The 15,438-nt window shown below is 41.1% G+C and overlaps 1 long non-coding RNA gene across 1 annotated transcript in view; it reads left to right on the top strand.

The window, feature by feature from the left end:
* The window catches only part of LOC143270226 (uncharacterized), a 351,249-nt gene that overhangs the window by 281,161 nt on the left and 54,650 nt on the right, over nucleotides 1-15,438 (top strand). The gene's annotated exons all lie outside the window — the stretch shown is intronic.

Below are 15,438 nucleotides of genomic sequence, written 5' to 3'. Positions count from 1 at the left end.
TTGTGATGAATTGAATCTAAAATTGGAAATGAATCTGACAGCCTTAAATATGAATATTTAAACTGTTCAGCACATGCCACCTTTATTTAACTCTTGTTTCAATACAATCTTATGATTTCAGTTATATAAATTTTACATAATTTTCCTAAGATTACCATTTGCTGTTTCCCGTTTTAGGCATGTTACATGTAATATCTTCGTTCCTTTTAGTGTTGCTAACTTGATGAAATGATTTTGTGTATTGTTTTGGTTAGAGCACACTTTCACACTGATTTAACAATTCTAATGTTAAATTTTCTGTGACTCTTGATAGATTCACTTTTTCCTTTCCCATTGTCTGCCTTACATTTCTGGTTCATTTCTTCCTGTCTTCATCAGGACCTTCACTACAGTATGGACTAGAAGTTGGAGGTGTTAAGAAAATGACTCCCTGTCTTGTTCCTCCTCTTGCCGCAGGATTTTTATGCATATACTTTATTTTTAATCACATCTCCTTTCATTTCCTGGCCTGCTAGGAGATTTGATTTTTATTATGAATAAATTCTGAATTTCCTTGAGTGATTTTCTTCCCCCTCTGTGCCACACGAGGTTATGAAATGATCTGCTCTTCCTCTCCTAATGAGGTAGACGGGTACCGGGCATTTGATGGGTAGAGGTTGAAGCTCAGGATCCGCCACAGTTGTGAGTCACCACACCAGGCTACTCACTCCTCCACCTCAGCCTGGCGGCTCTTACAATATTTTCAGCTCTTTTCTGGAGTTAAGGTGATTTTTAAGCTACTGTATAGTGGATATATACATATGAAAGATACTATTATCTGGAATGTGAGTCACCATGCATTGAGGAGATGGAAAAATGAAAACAGATATTTTACTTAAAGATGAGAATAGCTGGTTAGGGAGAATGTAACATTATACTTAAGTGCTTGAAGAGCAAATGTGGCAGAACAAGAATTGCTTATAGGGAAGTACCACCGCGTGTTCCACTTCCATTTGTAGCTGAACCAAGCCGTCAGATGCCCACTATGCCTGATTATTACTATTTTTTCCACTTTTACCTCCGGCTGTAGCACAGACTTTGAGTTTAGGAGACTTGGCTGTATTGTTGCTTCTAACTCTGACCTTGTCATTCACTCTCTTACTGTAGATCCCAGGTCATATCTTCTCTCTTTATCTTGCTGTTATCTGGTTTGTGCCATGGCACAGGGTTGGCAGCAGCTTTTTTTTTTTTTTTTTTTTTTTTTTTTTAAATATGGTCAACGCCATCTGGAGTTATCTCGGTCTCAGTGCACATCTTCCATTCCATCCCTTTCTCTGTGATTTTCCATTAGGTCCTGCTCATCTCATCCAGCCTTTAAGTGTCTAAAGTCACTGGGGATCCATATATTAATAAATAGCCACAGTTGTTCTTAGCTTGCCGGAGAGCAGAGAGCAGACTGGGAATATCACAGCCATTCATTTGCAAACGATTTAAGAAATACTTCATCATGCTTTATTGTGTTTCGTGTGATATAAACACACCTCTCAGTTGAATTATGCTCCGTACTCAAGTGGGAGGTTAAATTACACTGAGGATGGAAAAAGAAAGTGCAGTTATTTTAAACAGAGTTAGGGAAGAGGGGAGAGAGGCGGTGTAGGATTTCGTGGCATTAATAAGAATGCCTAGATGCAAAACTCTGAGCCAAACCCTTTAGCTTTATAACTCACAGATAGTATTTGATACTGGAAACAGGCTTTTCCATAGTAACAATGAAGACACTCTCAGTACTGGTTGCTATGCTAGCTAACAGGAGGGACCCAATAATTTTTAATTTGTGATGTTGTGATTGGGACAGGAATAACTTTATAATTTCTAAGAAGACAGTGGGGGGAAAATTGAAAATAGCTATGACTGGATCTCAAGGAGCCCAAGAAATGGACTCTTCATGATAAGAAGAGGATATTATCCTATTTAACAAGAGGAAGAAAGGATTGTATAGTTATACCTCTACAGGTCATGTGGAAGTACATTTTCCCTGAGGCTGTATGTCATAGCAGTTAATGTGGCTGCTAAAAGGAGCCTATCTATTTTTAAGTTTAAACTCTACCTTTTAGCAGATGAAGTTCAAGGACATAGACTAGTCAACACAACTTTGAAAGAGGAACAAATCTAGAGCACTACTAAAACTACATGAAAAATAGACCGTGTGATTGCTTTATACAACACATTCTAGAAATAGACCCAGGCATAAACAACATCCTTTTGTTGTTGTTGTTCAGAACTGAGAGCTGAATCCAAGGCCTTGCAAATAGTGAGCAAGTGCTCTGGGGATGAGATCCATCCTTGGACTCTTTATTTTTGTGTTTTAAGGTGGTGTCTCACTCAGTTGTCGTGACTGGCTTTGAACTGTCTTGGTAGTTCAGTGAAGCTTCTCATTTGCAATCCTCTTGCCTCAGCCTCCTGAGTAATAGAGACTACAGGCCTGAGCCTCTAGGCTCAGTAGCCAACTGATCTAAAACAAAGGCATAAAACCATGCCAGTGGAAATAGATTAGTCTTGCTATTGTGCGTGTGGTTTTATATGTGCATGTGGAGGCCAGAATACGACTCAAGTGCCTTTCCTTAGATTCTGCCCACTTCAGTGCTTTTGAGGCAGGATCTCTCCTTAGCCTTGAGATCACTATGTAGGTTCGGATAGCTAGGGACTGAGCCCCAGAGATCTGCCTGTCTCCCTGACCCCCATCACTAGGATTCCAAGAATGTGCCACTGTACTTGGGGTTTTTGCATGGGTTTTGAGTATTGCAGTCAAGTGCCCATGCCTACAAGCTGAGGACTTTACACACATTGAGCTGTTTCCCCTGCCTGAGTTTACTCTCACTAACAAGAGAGCAAAGAGAGCTAGACCACTTTGATGTTTACATTAAAAACAACAAACAAACAATAACAAAACAATAAGGACTAAAAAAAGGCAAAGTGACTTGATACCTATTCTCATATACAGATTCGAATAAATTTGAAAACGGAGCCAGTTAAGAAGAAAAAACTGTAGGACTTTTAGAGATAAACATAGAACATCTGCACATCTAACGTTGGGCACATATTTATTTTTTTAAAGACCACACACAAACACAACTGAAAAAAGGGAAAATTTAACAAGTTATAACTCATGAAAATTACAAAAGAAAAATGTGTCCTTGAGAGAGTCTACTGAGAAAATGAAACAATTTACCATAAATGTAAAGAACTGGGAACAACAAAGATTTTGCAGATCACAAATCTAGAATATTAAAGTCAATGAAACAATTAACAATACCAAAAAAAGGAGCTTTTAGTCATTTCACTAAAGGAATAATGATACAGATAATGTAAGTAAAAATTCTCTAAAACACCATTGTCCAGAAGAATTAGGAAGGTAGAGAGAGGAGAAGTTCTATGAAGGATGTGGGAGAAGTCGAATTCTTTTTTTTTTGTTTGTTTGTTTGTCTGTCTTTTGAGACAGGGTTTCTCTGTGTAGCTTTGGAGCTTGTCCTGGAATTTGCTCTGTAGACCAGGCTGGTCTCGAACTCACAAAGATTCACCTGTTTCTGCCTCCCACATGCTGGGATTAAAAGGGTGTACTACCATCACCACCGGGCAGAAGCTGAACTCTTACACAGTGTCAGTGAAGATGTACCATGGTACAAGCTTCAGAAAGACAGTTTATCAGTGTCCTTGAAATTGTACATGTGTTTTCTCTATTCTTGGGTATTTTCCAAAAAGAACAGTAAGCATGTACCCCCAGAGTCAGGAATGTAAGGTTGGCTTTAGTTGCCAACTGGATTGGATTGCAAGATAGGCAGGAGGTTAGTATAGTACACTGCTAGATTGTTAGGTTTCAAGAGAGAGTAGAGGGTTAACTAAAAGGGAAAGATAGAGTAGGTAGTCATTCCATAGGCTGGAGGCTTGGATGAAATAAATGGATGGGAAAGAGCTCTCTCTCTCTCTCTGTCTCTTTGTCTCTGTCTCTCTCTCTCTTCCTTTATCTCCCTTCCCTCCTTCCCTTCCCCCACCCCCATGTGTGTGTGTTTGTGTGTGTCTCTGTCTGTCTGTCTGACTGTCTCTTTGTCCCTCCCTCCCTCCCTCCTTCATGGTGGCAACCAACTGTGTGAGCTCCTCTGTTCTACTGTGGCCACCCTGATATGTACATAACCTCAAACTTCTGGAACAATTCCTCTTCCTTTGTTTCTGTTACCTATTTTGTCAGAGCAATTTAAAATTGACAAGCAATATTTATGGCAGGGTTCTCCATACTAAACGTAAACTGGGAAGAGTCTAAGTCCTCTTTACTAGGCAAATGAACAAACAACCTGTGGTACATCCGCACAATGGAATACTACTCTGCAATAAAAGGCATGAACTACTGATCAGGCAAGAATATGGAGGGTCTCCAAATAAATTACATTTAAAGAAAGGAGTCAAACCCATATATGCTATAAGTTTCACTTATAAAGAAAAGCTATCAATGGCAAAAGGAGAATTTCTACTACAGAGTGGATTCTTGGGTGTGCATAGTACATCTAACAGAATGTCACTGTACACACTCTAGTTTTATTAGCATTTATTTCATATTAACATGTCTTTATCAACTACACCTTTGAGATGCTCTCTTTATCAACTACACCTTTAAGATGCTGTCTTAAAAAAGTAAACTTGTGAAAATCTATCTCTATGGATATCCACATAAATCTCAACAGAACTGATTAGCAAATCATAAGGCCATTGAGATCATGAAATATTTTATAGAGTGTTGCACATTTTTATTTTACCTGGCAGTAGTGAACCCTCTTTAAATATTTACTTTAAAAAAACATTATAGAATTGCTACAAGAATGTGTCTCTGAGAAAAATTGACAGGATGCTTTCTGAGGCATGCGATGATGGGGAACAATCGCTCCTTCTTGTACCCCTTCCTAACCTCTTGCTCATAGCATATTTTGAAATCCTAACTTGAGAATCTCAGACTGTGACTTCATTTGGAAATGGGCCCTTTAAAGTGGCAATTAAGGCAAAATGAGACCATTTGGATGGGTGCAGCCTAATCTGACTTGTATGTTTCTAAGAAGACACACATTGGACTCATAGACACAGAGAGAAGACCTCAAAAATGTACTGACAAGGTGTCCATTCACAAGCTAAGGGGAAGGGCAGCAGAAGAAGTCGAGTATGCAGAGACCTTGATCCAGGGTTCTCAACCTTCCTAATGCTGCAATGTAGTGATATATGGTATACCCTAATAAACTTGCCTGAGGATCAGAGAAGCAGAACAGCCAGCCACTAGTTCTTACCTCTACAAAATCCTCAGCCTAAAGAGAATGAGTTCCTGTTTCCTCACTCCTTATATATCTTTCTCTGCCCTGCCATATTACTTCCTGGGATTAAAGGCATATGTACTTCCCAAGCAAAGACTTGAGATCTCAAGTGCTGGGATTAAAGGTGTGTGTCACCACTGCCTGGCCTCTATGTCCAGTCCAATCTAATGTCTAGCTCTGTCCTCTGATCCTCAGGCAAGTTCATTAGGGTACACAATATGTTACCACATTGCAACTCTTTAATATAGTCTCTTATGTTGTGGTGACCCCCAACCATAAAATTATTTTCCTTGCTACCTCATAACTAATTTTGTTACTTTTACAATTTGTGATGTAAATATTTTTGGAGATAGAGTTTTGACAAAGGGATCACAACACAATTTGAGAACTGCTGCTCTAGATGAAGAATTTAATTTTTGAGGCCACCCACATGTGGTACTGTGTTTCCTTGGTTTTCAGCACACTCAAACTCAGCCCCAGCAGGTCTACAGCGACCGACTTCCCTATCTGCTGGGGCAACTATTTGCCAACATGCCTTCCTCTACAGAGCACCCAGAATATCACACAGAGCCGCAGCGGGCTGTCACTCATCTCAGGGCACATTGTAATGACAAGCCTTTCAGCTTCCAAACCCAGGCAGGCACGCTCCCTGCGGCACCTCTTTAAGTGCCTGCCGTGGTGGGGTGCCTGCCGGGGTTTGCAGCTGCTATGTGGTAAGCTCCAGACTCGAAGCTCCTACCGCTGAGTGCGATTGTCAGGTGCAGCCAAGCCCTGGCTTTGTGTAACCAAGTGCTGTGTGCAGGGAGACATCAAAAAGGAAGGAGACAAATGAAACTCACAGATTACTTCACCCGTGGGGATTTTATTTCCTAGTTCATTTATGGCACTTTTCATCTGAAAATTTTATCTTGCAATGTAGAAGCTTAAATATCTTCAATGGAATTACTGTACACTTTCTAAGACTCTGGTGTTCTTTGTATAGAGTAGGGCCTGCTCGTACTTTCTCCCTTAAGATACCATGTCCTCATTTATTTTCATGCCATTTAAACTTTTCTTTCTATCTACCAAGCCCCTTGAACACCTCTTAGGATTTTTTTTTTTTGATCATAAACCAGATTTTTCACTCTTTGAATGCTTGTTCTCTCCAACCCTCATATTAAACTCCCCGCTGTGTGAATCCATGAGTGATCTGTCAAACATAAGCATGGAAACTCCTTGGAGACAGAGACGTGGTTTTATATCTAACGCATAGCCTTCTGGGCACTAAGTGTTCTTAATAAATCACCATAATGGCTTCCACGGTGTCTAAAACAGTTTCCTTCAATAGGACTGGACACGTTTCCACATAACTCAAACTAATTGAGAAACAGTTACCCACTCATTTGTTCCTTGGATGCATATTAGTCGAGGCGGTTGCTGAGTTGAAGAAGAAATGCATTTGCGCCACACGAGAGATTTGAAACCGCATGAGAAAAATGTGGAGTATAGTTAGACTTGGATAGACCGTGGTGTAGATGGAGTAGGGGGTGTGTTTCAGAGAGGGCTTGAAGGATAGGGCTGTTTAAAATCAGACCTCTTGCTATATCCTTAGTGGAATGCATCTGTCCCTCTCTAGCATGGCTACTGTGAGGTGGGTGGGGCAGAGGACCTTCCTGGAAACATGTTTACTTACAACTCTCTGGGCATAGGTTATGGTAGGGTAACTCTGAATATTTCTAAACATTTTCTTTTTTTTTTTCTTTTTTTGGTCTGTAAACATGCATTGACTCGGGCTAGGGAAATGGCTCAGCAGGCCAAGGCCCTTGCCACCAGGCCTGGTGATGTGAGTTTCATCCCCGAAACCCACAAAGTAGGAGAGAGTTGACTCCCATAGGTGGCCCTCTGATCTCCACACAGGCACCGTGACACATAAACACACATAGAGGATAGGCACCCATAAAATAGGTAAGTAGATGCTTGAAAAAAAGAAACAAAAACTCACCATGCATTGACCTATGAAAAATTGCTGGACAATTTGACATTTGAAAGTGTCCTAAGCTAAGCAAAATATGTGCTTATTTGCAAAAATTTCCAAGTTATTGTTTGTGACGATTTTGTACTCTCTAAAGTTTATTCTAGCTTTCACTAAAATCAACCATCAATCCTCTTGAAACCATGGCAGTTTATAATGTAGCACTTACTTAGCAATCTGCTTTGGATGTCTAGGTTTTTTTCTCTTTTTGTTGTTGTTGTTGTTTTTTCCTGCAGAAACTGCTTCTGACATTAGATATAACTATGGTTTTCCATCATGTTAATTCTCAAATCCTGAAATATACAGATACATAACTCAGCAGGCATACGTTAATTATATTTTTAATTGATAGCATTTTCCCACCCACTAGGTTTCCCAAATTAGGATTAAAAACTCCTGGTGAAGAGTCACCATTTCACAGATTACCTCAAAAGTTCAGGACAGCATGTGTGACCCACAGCTTTCATTTGGGGCTGTGGCAAAAGATGCAGTTGTTGGGAAAGGTCCTTTACTGCTACGGCTTTCTGGTAGATGGCTGCCTTCAGGGGCATACGAGTAGGTGACCTTGAGAGATGACCTACCTTTGATGTGGATGCTCCAAGAGAAAGGTAGCCTCTCTAGGCTCCTGGTGAGCTGAGCTTTGGGAGCATGGGTACTGACCCAGAGCCAGTGGCTTCTCAGTTCATTGTGCCACACTCAAGGAGAATAAGGAGACCTGGAGGAGTGAGCAGAGCAAATGTAAAAGTGAGAGGGAGAGGGAGGGCTTCCAAGAGAGGGAAACAGATGTGCCGTGCCCTGCGCACTGGGCTCGTGTGGGTCTCATATGGCCAGATTCGGACAGTCCCTGAGGTCATCTTTACTGAGTCTGATCATTTTCTAGCTCGTTGCAGCCAAAGGCAGTAAGGGGTCCACCTGCCTGACGCACGCTCCTTTGAGCCACCTGGTGAAATGATGATTTTCTCCAATCAAGGAGACTGTCACTGTATAACTAGGCCATGAGTCACCGTGGGTCCATTCTTCCTTCCTGTGGGGAGCCCTCCAGTGTACAGCTGTGGTCTCTATTTTCTCCAACGGGATCCTTCACAGTAGAGACATCGCGAATTATGCGGCTAAAGTCCTGTTAACACGAGCACTAACAAAGGCTGGTTTTTTGTAAGTACAGAAATTTCCAGAATGACTGACTTCCACTGCTTCCTCCACTGTGCTTTTCCTCTAAGATGTCCCCGCAACCCCGCTGGCTTGACTGCGCAATGAATCACTCTTACCCCCTTTACTTCTAGGACAACCGAAAAGCCAAAACAGTCCTCAGATGGAGTCTGGTGCTGCCAGCCTAGAACTGACACATGTCATGCACGGAGCATCATGTCCTCCCCACCTATTTACGAAAATGGATATTCATTTCTGGTGAATGCTGCACCGATCACAATTTTCAATATCATCGCTAATGAAGCTCACTGTGTTGCCTTGATTACCATCCCCGCACTCACAGCTAATTAGATTGATTGTCTATTTGATGCGTGCTGATTAGCTTACGAAAGCCCTCTGAATTCCCGACTTTGTGAGAAAAGGGCCCCTGACTTTATGATTACTGATTGATGCTCAAATTTCTGATTGCTGTGTGAATAGACACTTCATAGCTGTGCCACCTTGACAAGGGTTTTGGTATTCATCTGATGAGAGGCACACGGCACCCTGCTCTGCCAAACATTTAAAGGGCTCCAGAGTGTGACAACCAGTATCAATGACATCAGAAGCCTCCTGACAAGGCCAAGTAAATAGTGCTGTGTGGTTACCAATAGCGACACAGGCAGAGACAGACTGGCAGGTGGTCCTGAAGCTCCCTTCCTCCCCAAGATTGGTTTTAGAACCAGAGATAATCTGTGTGGCTGAGAATCCCAGGGATGATAGTTTCCCGGGGTGAATTCTACAGTTGGGCTGTTTCGGATTTATACTGAAATGTTTAGGAAGAAGACTGCGATGCTTAGTGTTACTTATCAACCTGACACAATATAGAATCACCCGAGAAGAGATTCTCAGGGAAAGATTTTCCACATGAGCTTGGCCTGTTGGCATGTCTGTGGGGGATTACCTTGATTATGTCAACTGAGATGGGAAGACCCAGCCTGTGTAGGTGACAGCATCCCCTAGGCAGAAGATTCTGGACTGTCTATTGTGTAAAGTGGGTATAAACCAGTCAAGTAATGACCATAGCCGTCTTCCTCGGCTCTCCCAGGCCTGACACCCAGATTCAGAATGCTAAATTGTGCCTCAAGCAAAGAATAGGGTATTTTTTTTTCTCTTCTGCCCTCTGGGTAATGCATTTGGAAACAGGCCTGATGTCTCATTCGTTTCTTTGCTCTCTGCATCCAAGCAGAGTGACATTCAGGTTTACATTGTCCTGTGGTACAAAGCTCTGACAGCATACTCCCGTTCTTGCTGGCAGGCATTCAAGACATAAGAGGAACACACCGATTATCTGAAAGAGATGCGCTGGGGTGGGGAAGAGTGCCAGGTCAACACTGAAGAACTAGAAAGGTGAGATAACCCGGAGTCCCTTTGAGCTGGTGCTGGCGATGCTTCGCTTTCAGAGTGCTTTATTCAGTCCCCCAATATCAAGCATTCGTGAGGATGAGTCCTATGCAAACATTCACACTGCCAGTTGAAGCGAGACAGCAGTTCACTACAGAGAATGTTCTCACATTTTCTGGAACAACGAACATCTCTCTTGTCATGTCCTTCAAACATGAGGCCAGTCCTAGTAAAAGTACACAACTATGTGCCTATGGTTATGTTTTGGTGAGGGAGAAGTTGAGGGGGGTGCAGGCAGTAAGAGGGCAGATAATTGTCCTCCAGGCAAGAGACTTATGAATGCCCTAGCAAGCAGAGAGGACAGTGGAGGTCTAAAGTAAAGAAACCTTAATTCTGCCAGGAAAAGCAAAGAGTTTACTTGTAAGGATTGGCTGTTGAGGAAGAATTGTTATTATACACACACACACACACACACACACACACACACACACACACACACACACAACCTATGCTATGGGACCAAGTTGGACATATAAAACTTAGGCAACATAAAAGGGGTCACTCTTTCTCTGGTGAGGTAGCAGGGCTTGGTTAACTGTGACCCATGCAACCCGACAGTAGTCATGTCTTCCACCCCTTGTGGCTATAGGAGTGTGAAGCTGGGTATATTCCTGCCCTGCTCCTAGCCCTCCCTGTCTGTAAATTGAACTAGTGAGAAGCACAGTAGGCATGGTGTATAGAAAAATTCCAGGGCAGAGTCAAAATGGAATATTAATTGGATTTAACATCCATCCACTGATCACTAATTTTAACGTAGTCAAGGGAGTAAGTACATCGTTTTGGAATTGATGGGTTATTTACAATGTCTGAGATGTTCTCACCAGGCTGAACTCACAAAGATATTCTCAGTGGTATTCTTCTGAGTATTTTAATGCTTTGTGGCTCATACACTACAGAGACTTGAGTTCTTTCTTTTCATTCCTAGATGGAGATATAACTTCCTTAGTAAAATTCAATGGAAAACGCATCCTTTTCTAACCAAGTGGCAGGTCCAGTACTTTAACAAACAATCCTTTTGTGTGTGCATGTGCTCTCTTTGCAGGGCCTCTGCTGGTAATTGAATAAGAATTACAATGAAAAATGTCAATCATATGGGACAAAAATCTTTCACCGTTTAGTTTTTATTTCGTGTGTATGCCACATCTCTCTGTTTATAGGGCTCAAGCATTTTTAAATTAGGTTTTATATTTTTCTACCTAAAAAGTTCACATACTTTGGACATACTCATCCCTAAGTGCCATGCATTTTGTTTCTTTTTAAAAGGGAGTCTTTTGAAAGTTCATATCATATGCTGATTGCTAATTAATATAAATGCATTGATACTTATGTGTTTTTCATGGGTCAAGAAATTTAATTAATGCTATCTGTGAATGCCAAGTATTTGTCTACAGATTCTTTGGTGTTCTCTGCATATGACAGACATGTGCTCATCTATAATGACATATTTTTTCCCAAGACTGTCATTTTAGTTTCTTCTTGCCTTGCCCCACCTGTCAGTGATGCATTGTGGGGAAAAGGCAGTATTTGAGTGTTCATGCCTTTTCCTACCTGTTACAAAGAATCACTTGATGATTTATGGTTCATTATGCCTGTTCAAAGATTTTCATAGATACTCTTTATCAGAACAGGGGGGATTTCTTACACTTAGATTTTCTTTCTCTGTCACTTGTGTCTTTCATAAAGACTGGTTGTTACATGTCTCTGCAGCTGTAGAGATGGTAATGTGTGGGTTTTCTTTAATGAGGCTGTCTGATAATTGCATTAATAGCTTTTAAAAATATATTCCCATATGATCTCAAATCGATCCTTGTGTATTATAGTCACAGTCTATTCTCAAATTTGATATGTGTGGACATATTTTAAAGGAATTTTCATCTAATTGCAAAAATGAAATTGGGCTGTATGTTTTCTTTCTTGTGATGTTATGTTGTATCTACCTTGGATGTTAAGCTTCTACACTCCCAATCAAAACAACTGGGGAGTAATTGTGTGTGTGTGCATGTGTGTGTGCATGTATGTGTGTGTGTGTGTGTGTGTGTGTGCGTGTGTGTGTGTGTTCTTTATGTATAATAGACAATGCCACAGTATCTTGTTAGACTCAGCAATTCTTTATGTTTTTGCTGTAACTTATTCCTACCCCCAGAGTCCAGTGGAGTTTTTTGAGAAGAATTTTTATATTTACTGTGTGTATGTGTGTCTACATATGTGTCATGGCATGCTTGTGGAAGTTAGAGGACAACTAGAGGAAGTCACTGCTCCTTTTTTCACCTGGAAATGACGGGAATCGAACTTGGGTCATCACATTTGGAAGTAAGCACCCTTATTTGCAAGGCAGTCTTGCCCACTCTTGCACAATACCTTTCTTTTCAGAAACTATTTGTTTACATGATTGAATTTTGTGACTATCTACAAATGACTCAATTTTCCAGTTTTTTTTTTCTAGGTATCCTGTTTTTCTTAAATGATATCTATTTTAATTTGTCTTCCAGGTCTTTACCACATAGATTTCCTAATTAACTAGTGGCCATGAAATTATCTTGTAAAATATGCACCTATAAAAAATATGCCTGTAATTTCACCCCAGTATTAATTATGTATGTATCTTTTATCCTTTTATTTCATGATTCCAGTTTCTAGGAATGTTTCAATTTTGTCTTCCCAATATGATGAATTCTGTGCCTTCCATGAATAGTAGTTGTGGTTTTTGCACATAGACTTTATTTCTACATTCTTTGTGTCTCTGCTTGCTTTTTTTTTTTTTCAAGACAGGGTTTCTCTGTGTAGCTTTGCGCCTTTCCTGGAACTTACTTGGTAGCCCAGGCTGGCCTCAGACTCACAGAGATCCGCCTGGCTCTGTCTCCTGAGTGCTGGGATTAAAGGTGTGCACCACCACCACCTGGCTGGTGCTTTTAAATAATACTCGAGAATTTCATACCATGTATTTTGATCATAGTTACCTCTTCTTCCCCATCTCCTTCCAGATCCACATCCATTCCCTACCCACACAACTTTGTGTCCTTTTTATTTTTAAATCCATCAAGTCTATTTTTTTTTCTGAGCATACACTTCTAGGTATGTGGGTATCCACTGGAGTGTGGTCGACTTATCTGGAGCCATGCACTTTAAGAAAAACTGGCTCTCCTTCTCCCAATAGCTCCCAATTGTCAATAGCTCCAAAACTAGGGTTGGGACTTCATGCCTACTTCCCTTCTCTGTACTGAGATTTTTCTGGCTTGAGCTTACATGGGTCTTGTCCACGTTCTTACAATCTTTGTGAGTTCTTATGTACAACTGCTATGCTGTGTCCAGAACACATTGATTCTTTGTAATAATCCACCATGTCTTACTTTTATAATCTTTCTGCTCCCTCTTTCACAATGAAGCCTGAACCTTGGTAAGTGGGGGGTCATGCTATAAATGTCCCATTTAGGGATGAGCATTCTCAAGTCTGGCCCCTACTAGACACCACAGACCAGAAACTTCCTGTCCTTTTATTGTCTGTCTCTATGTCTCCTATCAAGGTTTTTGTTCTGATTAATTGATTTTTGTTCTGACTGCATTCCTTTGTGTACACTATTGTGCAATTAATAACATTCGAATATTTCTCAAGGAGTCACTTGTGAGCTTTCTATTGCTATTGTAAGGAGTTACACAATATGGTAACTGAAGAGCCACGAGCATTACTAACACTTCTGGAGGCCAGGAGTCTGAAAGGAGTCTCCCAGGGCTTACACCAAGCTGTCAGAGAGTGTGTTCTCCCTTTGAGAGGCTTTAGGGAGAGTCAGCTTCCTCTCTTTTCTGAGCTGTCATAGGAAGCCCATAACTTCTGCTCTTAAGGACAACTATGTGTCCTTGAGCCTTTCTCATACTGCCTCACTCTTCTATTTCTTCCACACTTAATAATGATTGTGAGGACACTTTGCCCACATTCATAATTCAGCATAATATAGCTGTATTATCTGTCTTCTCAAAGTGCTTGCCACTCAAGCATGAGGACTTGAGTTCTGATCCTTAGACTCAACAACAACAAAAGCCTGGAATGGTGGTGACATCCCTGTAACCCCACCTTCATAAGGGGTGGAGGATGAAGAGGGATCCTTGTAGCTCATTTGCCAGACATCTTTGCTGAATGGATGAATGTCAGGCTCAGGGAAAGAGAATGATTGGGAAAATGGACCTTACATATTGACCTTAGGCTTCCATACTCATGCTCACATATATGCAACCATATCTGCACATCCACATGCAAACATGCATGCATATACAACCCTTATCTTCCTCTTCTCCCCCCCCCCCCGCTGGCTGTCTCTCTCGTAAACACGCACACACACACACACACACACACACACACACACACACACACACACACATACACACACACACACAGTGTTAGCTGATTGGGAACTTTAAACCCACTGTTCTTTCTTTTTTTGAGACAGGTGTCCACTCTTCAGTCCAGTTGGTCACAAATTAGTGATCCTTTTCCTTCAGGCTCCCACAGGCTGGGGTGACAGTCCCACACCAAATTGCCTTGCTTCAGATTTTGTTTTCTACTTTAATTGACCTTTGCCACCTCAGGTCATATGTTCATAGGGTTCCGTATAATTAGGAGAAAGCAGACACCCTGGGAAGCCACTGCCTTCTTACAGAAAAAAACAAAAAAAAAACCTAGAAGTTTACCATGCTCTTTTTGACTTAAGAAATGCAGTGCTAGCTTAGACGACCTCCCCATCTAGATCAGCTGAGACTTGGCAGCTTTTATCCATACCCTTCTTACATGTAATTAGTATTCAATATTTCAGTTATATCTTACGGTTTCCCAAGCTCAAGTAAAAGTCACTCTTACTTGTTTCCTAGATGTGGCTGTGTGCACATGTGTATCACATTTGATTTGTATTGTTCACAGAGCCTTCTTGTGCTTCATCTTTCTTCCCTGCCCCCCTCCCCCAATGCTGCTTCTCTTTGCTCTTTCATGCGCTTATTTTCTTCCAGTGAAGGCCTCTTAGCATTGGGCTCTCCCAATTTTCAGTTGTCTAGAAACGTTGGTTTTGCCCCATTTTTAAACGTAGCGCTGCTGTAGACATAAGTCTGGATCAAAAGTTATTTTTCCAGGGCGTTGCTGACATGCACTTTTTTAACTACTGAGAAGTTAGTTGCCAATCTCTCTCTCTCTCTCTCTCTCTCTCTCTCTCTCTCTCTCTCTCTCTCTCTCTCTCTCTCTCTCTCTCTCTTAAATCTGAACATGGTATTTTTGTTTTTGTTGTTGTTGTTTCTTTTTTATTCGAATGCTTTGCTTGTGTGGCAGCCCTCCAGCATCATGGAGGAGTGTCCTGATCTCAACCGATAGTGATATCTTGTTCTTTATTGTGTTTGGGATTGGTTGATTTTCTAAAATGTAAGGATTAATACCTTTGTCTTATGTGTATTCAATCTCTTGATGTTATAACTATCATGTTTTCAATATTGCTGGTATGTGTCCTTGCTTCTCCCTTTGACATCAAATAATTTCAT

The sequence above is a fragment of the Peromyscus maniculatus genome, chromosome 22 (assembly GCF_049852395.1).
Source record: "Peromyscus maniculatus bairdii isolate BWxNUB_F1_BW_parent chromosome 22, HU_Pman_BW_mat_3.1, whole genome shotgun sequence".
Lineage (NCBI taxonomy): Eukaryota > Metazoa > Chordata > Mammalia > Rodentia > Cricetidae > Peromyscus > Peromyscus maniculatus.
Note: the sequence above shows the minus strand (reverse complement) of the source record. Positions and strands in the feature narration are given on the sequence as shown.